Here is an 11,491-nt window from a genome sequence, read left to right as displayed (position 1 = left end):
ATGTTTTGGTTTTGGTCAAAATGTTTTAATATCATTTGAATGTTGGATAACTTATATCAAGGTTATGAACATGCTTTTAAAACGTTTCAAAAATATCAAAATTTAAACAAGATACTTGTCGGCAAACATTTGTGCAAAATATTTTGTCACACTTAAAATCATCATGTTAGAATATTTTGCTTCAAGTTTTAAGAATGTTTTACGAATGTTAAAAAAACACTTTATATATTTTGTGTACATGTAACCCAACATTGAAACGTTTTGTCTACTGGGTAAGAGAAATTGGAATATAGTTGTGTATTTGAAGTATTTATACAATGACTTAGAGCCTATATGTGACTAGTTAGTCATAAAATGGCCCTGAATGTTCAACTCAGTTAAATAGAAACATACCAATCCCTTACGAAAATGCAATCACCAAAAAAAGCTTGCACAACCTTGCAGCAAGCATGTACACGCTTGCTGCAAGCTTGCGCAAGTAACAGCGAAGCATGCACAACCTTGCGCAAGCACTATGCAAACTGCAAACACTGCAAGCATTGAGCTTGCGGATGCATGCAAGAGCTTGCGAAAGGTTGCGCAAGCACTATGGAAACTGCATGCACTGCAAGCATTTAGCTTGCGGATGCATGCAAGTGCTTGCGAAAGGTTGCGCAAGCACTTGCAAACTGCACACACTGCAAGCAAACCAGCTGCATGCATCCTGCAAGCATCAATGTGCTTGCAAATTGTAATCGCAAAACAAGCTTGCAATGCAAGCACCTGTCTGCTTGCATGCAGCAAGCACCTGCCGCGATATGCAAGCACATAGCCGTCAGACCAACTGTTTAATTGCAGAACTTTGCACTGAACAAAATTTGGAAGCACAATCCGGGCGGCACAATCTAATAAATTGTAATGCCTCGGGCACGTCGCAATTCAGAGAATCAAATTAATGCTCCACCTAAAAAATCAATGCAACAAATGAATAAAATAAAATGCAAAAATTTTGTTCTTTAGATTATTTTTTTACTGCAAATTTTGTTTCTTCAGATTTGTTTCCACCTGCCAAAATTGCTCCCCTGTCCATTTTGTTTGCCCTAACCAATATTGAATTATCCCCTCATGAGTACAGGGCATAATTAGCCTCTAAGAATCTTTTTCTCTGAATACCACTCCAAATTCTTTCCAACTGATGTCCATTTTTCTAGCTACAAATAATAAATAAGTCGGTATTTTTGTATAAGAATACAAAATGGGCATCTGAGGCAACTAAGGGGCTGTACAATAATTATGAGCAGGGGGGTAAAATTTCCGAAAGGCCCGCCAAAAATCGCCCCTCCCCCACCTCTTGGCCTGCCAAAATCGATCCCCCCACCTCAGTCCCCGCCTAAAAAATCTTTTGCCCCCTTTGAACATGCTAATTTTTGGGATCCCAATTTCCAAACCTTAAATGGTCTAGATATATGTTAAGAGCACAGCAAGCTGGAAATTTTGCATATCAAAGCGTTTCCATACTGTTTTCCCAAGCCTTAGCGTTTAATTAAAAAGGCGCCCCATAAATGTCGTCAAAATTGCTTCCCCCCAGCTTGCCAAAATTGCTTGCCCCCCCTTTTGGCTTGCCAAAATTTCTTGCCCCCCCCCTCCCCGAAATATTACCCTCCCCTCTCCCTGGGCTCATTATTACTCAGTTCCCCGGGCTCAGTCCCTAACCATCCCTTTTTAAAGGGAATTTTTGTTCATGTTTTTAAACATGAACAAAATCATCTGCATCTAGAAAAAAAAGGGATCTGCAACCGGAAACAGTGATGCCAACGCCGCGCCTTAGGCGCACAATTGGGCTACTTGGCGATCACTTGCCGCTACTCAAAAAAGCATGCCGCTACTTGTCTAAAATTGGGCTACTTTTGACAGTCTCAGGCCGCGGCACTAATTTGATTTATTTTCCTTTCAATTTAGCCGATTTATAAAGGTTTTGAGTCTTTGAAGCTCCAAATTGAAATTACAATGGGTTTTGTGACCATTTATTGATCGGTCAGTAACTTCCCAGTAAGTACCGGAAGTTTCAAAGTCAAGTGTTTTTCCGCCCAATTGGGTGTTTTGCGTTCTAAATTCGGGTAAATCCGCCCAAATATCCGGTATTGGGCGCTTTTTTGGAAGCTTAGAAAATTGGGCTACTTGAGAATCCTTTACCGCGGCCTGGCGAGTCAATGCGCCGCGCCGATTGAAGCTGAAAAGTTTTGGCAACACTGACCGGAAATATCATGGCAGCTTACACATTCAAACAGTCATGGCAGTTGGAGCTGCAGTTTTTGTCAAAATTTTGGGCCAAATTTTGCGTTACAGAAAAGGAATTTTATTGGGTTCACTAACAATTGAGGCCGAGTATCGCCATTAAGACAAATATGATAGTGACACAACGTAGTAAAGCTTAAACAGCAGATTCTGAGATTGTGATGATGCACGGTCCGGACAACCGTTAACCATCCATGCAAATGCATGATAGACAACTTGGACATGCATGACGATATCGGCTGATGAGTGGCAGCTCGAGGTGTGTGTACCTGGGGTGTGTAAACTGTAAGTATATATACAGTCGACATTTTGATTTAATTTTTAAAATCAAATTGATAAGCTTTTACTTTTAGCTTACCTATTCATGTGACATGTACATGTACTAGTATTGTAGTATTATACACATGTCACTTGTATGACCCACCCTAGGACCCCCCGGGGGATGTGCGTCATGGTTGGGTCATTTACCAACCAATTAGTGACGAGGGTACGGTCATTTACTCAATATATGTGCGTCACAACATACCCCGAGGGGTGCGTCAGTGTCCGTCACTTTACCTAGGTGCGTCAATGGTTTATAGGTGCATCAGTGTCAGTCAAAATACCTAAATGGTGAGTCAAATTTGCGTCATGAGGACAGTCATAATCCTTAACATGTGCGTCACAATTTTGACGAGGGGCTCAGTCATTGTCGGCAAATGTCCGTCATTGTTTAGACGCACATGTGGGTCATGGTATAGTTAAATCCGACGCACCTTTGTAAAGTGACTCACCACCCCCGGGGGTCATGGAGTGGGTCATACAAGTGACACGTGTATTAAATACTGAAATAAAATTTTGGCATGATATGTACAGTACGGTACATGATGACGCGTGACGATGTCATTATGTTTATGATAAAGACTGAAGTCTTGCTGGCAGGACTATGATGTACCATACAGCACAAGATGTAGGTATGCAAGGTGAATTCAAATTTGCCATCAAACTGCATCATTTTATATATATCATCAAATTAAAGCCCTTGAGTAAACAAAGCCAAAACTGAAAACCGTTTTTCATAGCACTTTCCGTAGCAAAGTTACATCTTGTCAAAGATTGACTTTCATCAAAAAGATTCAGCTAGCAAAATTCCCCAAAACGGCATTTCGGGGTGTTTCTAGATCTTAGTCTCATTATGATAGCAGCTTTTTCAATGGAACTGCTATCAAAATCCTCTAAAATTCCATGTGCGATTGTCTTATCACCATAAAAATCATATATTTGGGTCAAGTGAAGTATAGAAAACATATTTATGTAGGTTTCCTTCTTGCCAGTTGTTTTAAATTTCTATGTAAATATGCATTGACATTTTCGGCGAATTTGGCTGACTAGCAAATGTGTTAACTAAGGTTTGCCTGGGATACCTACAAGATGCACACTGCACAGTTCATGAGAGTATGCACTAGGGTGCATCAAACGCCCCTCATGTCAATGTTATTTTTTGTTCATATGATTAAAGTGTGCCACTTGTCAAGTTAAATAAGTGGTCCAAATTTAAATTCAAACGGAGGTCGGGAAATGGGTCCACCGCGAGCTCAAAGTTTGAACGTTATTTGCATGTATAACATATAATTACACATGAGGCAGCTATTTAGTTTTCGGTACTTTATGACATGCACAATAAAGGCTGCCTCATTGATTTGTGCACTAAGTAGCCAAAATGTATCATCTCAATGATCTCATACTTACAAATCATAATAATCATGCTAGGATGATGTCACAGGTTATAGATATGCCTTCAAAATGAATAGATGCCCCATGTATTCAAATACATAATAAAGCATACATATCTCTTATAGTCTTATTTGGTGTTAATTCACTTTACGGTTGCCATCAGAAAGGAGGCAATAGATAACCAGTTAAATACAATGATGCTTCTGCTTGAGCAGTGAACAATTAAAAAGCCATTATATTATTTATATTACATGTACCATTGCTCAAGATACTGCCCATGAAGTGAAAGTTATTAGTTTAGTCTTAATCACGGCTATCGCCATACAGTTTACGCTTCCGCAAATTTGGTGTCTTCTTCCGATCTTGCTCCACCACCTGCAGAACATTCTGATAATGTTTCTCACTGTGGGCTGTTTAAGTATTCTGATGTCAATGCTGATGTTGCTGCAAGTGCCCTAAAAGCCATGAAACGACATCTGTGGTACATCTCCCAAGAAATGATCCCACTGGCTCTCTTCAGTGATAAGGTGCCACCACAGGAGAAACAAGCTCTTGCTAGTAGGCTTCTCGCAGTTAAACCCGATGAAGTGATGGTCACACCAACTAATCGGTATGGTTCAGGCTTTGGTAAGCCTAAGTTCTCTGATGAGAACATCACACAAACAACAGCTTTAGCTGACTTTGCCGGCAGAGACTCTTGGTTTACTATGAGCATCTTGCAGATTGTTCTTAACAGATGACGTAGACACATGGCCAGAATCCCCAGCGTATCTATCCTCCTTAAACAATGTTAAAAGCCATCAATGTGGTTAATGACGCAGCGGAACGTGGTGTGAAACTGAGTGCCGATTTCCTGGCTACAGCCCACAGTGAGAAACATTATCAGAATGTTCTGCAGGTGGTGGAGCAAGATCGGAAGAAGACACCAAATTTGCGGAAGCGTAAACTGTATAGCGATAGCCGTGATTAAGACTAAACTAGTAACTTTCACTTCATGGGCAGTATCTTTAGCAATGGTAATATAAATAATATAATGGCTTTTTAATTGTTCACTGCTCAAGCAGAAGCATCATTGTATTTAACTGGTTATCTATTGACTCCTTTCTGATGGCAACCGTAAAGTGAATTAACACCAAATAAGACTATAAGAGATATGTATGCTTTATTATGTATTTGAATACATGGGGCAGCTATTCATTTTGAAGGCATATCTATAACCTGTGACATCATCCTAGCATGATTATTATGATTTGTAAGTATGAGATCATTGAGATGATACATTTTGGCTACTTAGTGCACAAATCAATGAGGCAGCCTTTATTGTGCATGTCATAAAGTACCAAAAACTAAATAGCTGCCTCATGTGTAATTATATGTTATACATGCAAATAACGTTCAAACTTTGAGCTTTTGGTGGACCCATTTCCCGACCTCCGTTTGAATTTAAATTTGGACCACTTATTTAACTTGACAAGTGGCACACGTTAATCATATGAGCAAAAAATTACATTGACATGAGGGGCGTTTGATGCACCCTAGTATGCACAGTGTTACTTGAGCATGTTGAGAACTACTAGTTTGACTACAATTTAAGAGACTAGCAGTAGCATATGAAACTGTCGCATGATCGGGTTTTTTTTCAGTAGGTATCGGCACGGACTCGATGAGAACTCTAGCTTCAATTTGTACACGATACTCATTCGATGCTGAGTTTATAATATGTTGCTATCGTTTTTTGGTCGAACAGCATTGACATTTTTAGCAAATAGTATAGCATTAGCAACGGATGATATTTATTCTGTTAATTTTTAAACTTGGATCCAAAGTACTGTCGACCGTCATAATTAAAATTGGCCTATTTTGAAAAGTCTAAATTTTTTGATGCGTTCGCCCGATGTGATCAGCTGTGTTTACTGAAGTGTACTTCCATTGCTTTTAAATACACAGAAAGTGTCATGCTTTAGCGAATCTGTCTCTCTAGTCTCTAGCAAAGAATGCAGTGTTGTAGCGCTTGGTCGGTCAGCCAATTACCGGCATGGACCGGCGCCAACCGCACTAAAAAAAAAAAAAAAAAATTTAAAAAAATTAAACATTTTTTAAAATTAAAAAAAAATTTGGGGGTATACCCCTTTCCTATTCCCTGACCCGCATGTTCGCTAAAAAGATTGTGCCCCGAGCCAGCACTCTAATTTGATAGTAAAATTAGCGGCACTCAACTTGGTCTAGCTACAACCCTGAAACGAATGTGAAGCTATCGGTGAGCAAGGTACGGTAGATCACCCGATTTTGGGTCACCGGTCTAATTTTTCTGTCATGCACCGATTTGGGTACCAATGGTCATATTTAGAAATCTATACACCCTATGATAGTAAAAGTATACATTTTTGGAAAGCTATTGGTCCAAGGAATCTAAAAATGGTATCAGAACTAATGTAGAGTGTATGTGGAAAGAAATAATGTATAAAATGCAAGCATTTTTTTTTTTTTCATTTTAGATGAAGCTTATTTTGGTTACTGGTACTGATTCATGTGTACCCCTTAATTCTTCATGCAGTTTTGAAAAGTTGAGACCATTAGCTTTCTAATGTAATGATATAGAGCTGAACGATAGAAAAACAATGTGTACCGGTATAAGAAAATGTCTGGTGGATTTTTATACCATTTCAACCCGTTGGTGTAAATGTGTTGAAAAATATTTTTTTAGGGTATCACGCCTGTAGACATTAAACTAATGTTAAGGTTAAGGGTTTTTTTTAATCCTTGGGCCAAGAGCTTTCCAAAAATGTATACTTTTGCTATCCTAGGGTGTTACTTTTCAAAATACAGCGATGATAATCTCAATATTGCGCTTGAAAATTTTCATGTGACTTACATGTAGTCATGTACCTGTCACTACCATTCGAAAGAGCCTGTGAACGACAAAATCGCAACAGTTTAAAAAAGTTTCACAACCAAAAACCAAATGCTCTGTGCATGGTCTGCAATTAATATCGCTTCGCCACCCAAAACTTACGCTCAGACGTACAGCTTGTCAAATACCATTTTTAATTTCATGCATTTTTTTCACAGGCAACCGTGATGCTTGAAAAGTACAAGACTCAATGGATATATCATACACACTGTCTACAGTCTGGAGGAATTCACTCAAATACCAAAGGTACGGTTTCGATATAAATTTAACAAAAATGGTTACAACAGTTCCCCATAGGATAGTACATGATGCACTTCCTTCCGTTCCGGTGTGGTAATCCCAATTCCCTACATTTTTGTTCGTACCATCAAACAAAACTTAAATATCTCAAGCAATAAATTGTATACGGTACAGTGGAAACTCATTAACACAAAGTTGTGCAGAATTCAAATTTTACTTCTTGTTATCAGGAGTTCGTGTTATCCAGTTCTAATAACACATGTGAAATGTATGCTTGGAATGTAAAACATACTTCTTGTTATCAGGAACTTCGTGTTAAGAGGGTTTGTGTTAACGAGTTGCCACTGTATTATTTTACTTGGTTATGAGAAATGAGCTTTCTTCTGATACTGGCACCAACATGTCACTTTTGATGAAGAAAAATGGGGCTATGCTTAATTCCCGTACTCATTAAAATGTAAATTTGTATCCTTCACTGCCCTGGTGAAAAAAGCCCTGGTGGGGAAAAAGTGATGTGGAAATATCTGACCCGCCATACATTTTTTGTAGACCCTGACTAAAATTTTAGAAGTGTAAGATTTTCCTTATTAAAGTTTCCTGACCTTTGTCATAAGTTGTCAAAATTCCATTTTGAATGTTCACCAAAACAATTTGTGTTGGTTTAATTGATGAGGCTATATTAAACTAAATAAAGTGAAAAACTTTAATGATCCTAATTTCTCACCAACACAAAATATTTTTTCTGAACGGTGTTGTTTCAGATGTAAGCGGAATATTCATTTTGCTAATTGAAGTGTAACTAACAGTAACTTATCTACAATTTGCTTTCAGTTGCTGCTGAAATGTGACCCTACTGCAGCAGGAATAGACTTCCAACAATGGCAACGCACCAAGAAGAAAATGCTCTACATAAATCAGCCATGCAAAATGACGAGTTAAGATGTTACACAAAAAAGTCATGTGAAAAAAGAACTTTGCACTAATTTTGCTTGTCAAAGACGGATTTATCGGAGTCATGCGCATGAAACTTAACCATTTTTTGATTCATTTTGAGGCAGTGTAAAATGGATCGATCAAAACTTTTGATTGTTTTATAAAATTGGTCAAATATCTGACCTGTTTGTAATTCATAACAAGCAACTCTTTAATATTATGGTAAAAATATATAAAGAATAGTTATGTCCGACGGACCTTGACTTTGGAGCTCTAAGGGCAATGCATTTTTAGGCCTCATGAATATGCACAGCTAATAATCTAAAAATATACAGTGGAACCTCATTAACACAAAATTGTCTGGGCCTCAGATTGAAAGGGTTGTGTGTAATCAGGTCTTTTGTTAATTGTTTAAATTATGCTTGGGACTTTTTGTGTTTCAGAATCTTGTGTAAACAGGGTAACCATGCAGTTTCCACTGTATCTACAGTGTATTATGTAACATCATTTAAGCCACATTAACCAGCCTTTTATTGTTTGATTTTAAATTGACAATTTTAAAAAAAGGAACATTTGAGTGTATTTGCTGGATGACTATACCATTTTTCGTCCTAATGTGACAGTGACGTTAACGCGTTGAGAAAGCTGTTTCGGCTCGTGTATCTATGTAGCGTCTTTAAGCGTGTACACCAGCGCTTTGAACGAATGATAGCGATTTGAAGCTGATGCGCTCAATAAAATACGCACTGATTTCGGCTGCCACATGGGGGTGAAAATGGTAAACCTATTGCCAATGATGCTTATTTATTATGTAAATTACATCTGGATAGATAGACTTAAAATATCTATACTGCGAAATGAAATCAGCATGATCATGTTTTGAATCTGTCAAACCACCGATCGAAACCAAGCAGTTTTTAGCAAGAAGACAGTTTTTTAGCATGGTTTTTGATGGTTTAAGTCTATTTTAGTTCTTTATTTACCAACCAAACCTGCTGAACCTGTTGCAATATACGAGGGGATATCCAAAAGTTTTTGACATCACCCAGAAGTGAAAGAGCTATACTGATGAAATTTTGTCATTGTAATCACTGGTCCTTATACATGTACATTATGGTCCAAAAATGGTCTCATAAGTATGTTTACTTTCTTCATAGGTGGCGCTTAGATGGGAAGTAGGCGCATAACCTTTTCATGATAAGGTCCTCCACTTTCTTGAGTTTTTTCACTGTGGCCGCATCATCTGTAAGTGATGGACGTCCACTTCTTGGCTCATCTGTGAGCTTTTCAAAAAGCAATAGTGCCATATGATGGGCAATCATCACCGTAGATTGCTTTCATTTCATCATAGATTTTCTGAGCATTGTAGGTCTAACCCTTCAAATGCAGGAACTTAATCACGCTGCGTGCCTCAATTTTCACCATCTTGCAGGTTATGCGCCTACTGCCCATCTAGCGCCACCTGTAAAGAAAGTATTTTTGGACCATTATGTACATAAGGACCAGTGATTACACTGACACAATTTCATCGGTATAATAGCTCTTTCACTTCCGGGCGATGTCAAAACTTTTAGATACTCCCTCGTATATGATCAGTATTTTTTTGGAAAACGTGTTGCTCCTACGTATCGTAGCTATGAATTATGTAAAATGATATGAAATGTTTCCAACAATTATTGATATTATTAATCCAGTATGTCTTTCATTCTTGATTAGTTAACAGCTTAGCTTCAAGGTGTAAATGGGGAACCAAAAACATGTAGCAGTGAACTAACACAACTACATGTAGAATGCAAAATCAATGTTTAAGGTACAGCCGGGTGAAATAACTACACATGTAGAAAGTCATATTATTTTGCAAGATTGTACTGTAGTTACTTGAAAGAAGAATTTAATTGCCAAGCACAACAACCAGATGTGAAGTGTATCATTTTGTCTGAAAATATATCCAACTATAACATGTTACTGAACATTGTAAACAAGTCTAGAAAAATTATTTTGTATTTATCTGTATTATTTCCTTGGTAGAGCAAGTTTTAGAACTGTGTCATGAAATTTGTTCATCGGCTCTCAGCTTGCTGCCATCTCAATAGACAAAAATATGAAATGTAATCAGAATTACATCACAATGCATCCACTTGTTCATGGATGTAAACATCAGTTAAACCGCTCTAAAGTATGTGTACTTTAGTAAAATATGAAGCGAAAAGATGGCAAAAACTGATGTATCTATGAATAAACTGCTGCAGATTGAAGAAACATGAATGTTGTGTAAAAATACGAATTAGTAGGTTTACAGTTACAGGCGAAATACGTATATTTGTAATTAAATTGGACCTGATGTCTATATCGCCCGTGCGCACACTTAGCATGCGCATTGCAAGCTTGCACATGCGTATTGCAAGCTTGCGCATGCTTGTGAAAGATGGGCTTGTTTGCGCAAGCATTGGCCAAGACACTGTGGGTGCTTGCAGTAAAAGCTTGCGCATGACCATATTGTTCCAAATAAAAGCTTGCGCAAGCTCTTGTATGCCTGCGCAAGCAACTGCAAGCATGCAGAGGCAAGCACGCGGTGATCGAGGTCATGCAGGGCGCAAGCACGCTCAATGCAAGCATGCAACAAGCAAACTGCTTGCAGTGCATGACATGCGAATTGCAAGCATGCTTATGATTGCAAGCATGCTTGCGAATTGCAAGCATGCAACGGACCGATTTGCCTGCTTGCGCATGCCCGTATTGTTCCAAAATTAAGCTTGCGCAAGCTTGCAGAATTGTTTGCACAACCTTGTATAATGCAAGCATGCGCAACCACTTTGCAAGCTTGCAAAAATGCTTGCCATTTTCATAAGGGATATCTCCAGTTTATTCCACAAAAAACATGCACCAAAAGTTGATCCCAACAGTTTATTGAAAAAAAAACCACATTCTTAAACAATTGAGAATGGTCCTGCAATCTTATTGCTTCTCATCCGTGTGATATGACATGATATAACACAGTTCAGCTGCGTGTGCATCAATGCGATCCGTGATACTCGCTATTTGAACCAATCGGAGGCGCAGAGCAACAAAGGGACTGGTCAATTTTATGCCCTAGGTAATTCATTTTAAAATGTAGGACTTAAATTGATTAAAATTTGTTATACTTATGATATTTTATTTGAATTGTTTAAGAATGTGAATAAAGTATTGTATTTAGTCGCTATCGTGCATCTATCTCATATAACACGGGCACATCATTATTTTCGGCGTAAAATTCGCCTCTTTGATTTACAATAAAATAATGATGTCGTCTGTGTTATATGATGATATGATAGATGCACAGAAGAAACTAAAAACAATACCTTTATTCTCTAATTACGGATGCTAGCACAAATTTTTTGTTTGAAATTTGGATAAAAACATGCACGGCTTCTATATCCT

The 11,491-nt window shown here is 38.1% G+C and overlaps 1 long non-coding RNA gene across 1 annotated transcript; it reads left to right on the top strand.

Annotated features, from left to right (window-relative positions):
• Window positions 1-2,250: 2,250 nt before the first annotated feature.
• On the top strand, window positions 2,251-9,993 carry LOC140144025 (uncharacterized). Its single transcript, XR_011857825.1, has 3 exons — window positions 2,251-2,559; window positions 7,057-7,144; window positions 7,970-9,993. It is a non-coding gene; the product is annotated as an uncharacterized lncRNA (long non-coding RNA).
• The last annotated feature ends 1,498 nt before the right edge of the window (window positions 9,994-11,491 follow it).

Source organism: Amphiura filiformis, unplaced genomic scaffold (assembly GCF_039555335.1).
Source record: "Amphiura filiformis unplaced genomic scaffold, Afil_fr2py scaffold_37, whole genome shotgun sequence".
NCBI classification, from domain to species: domain Eukaryota; kingdom Metazoa; phylum Echinodermata; class Ophiuroidea; order Amphilepidida; family Amphiuridae; genus Amphiura; species Amphiura filiformis.
The sequence above is the reverse complement of the archived record's forward strand: the minus strand, read 5'-3'. Positions and strand labels throughout refer to the sequence as shown.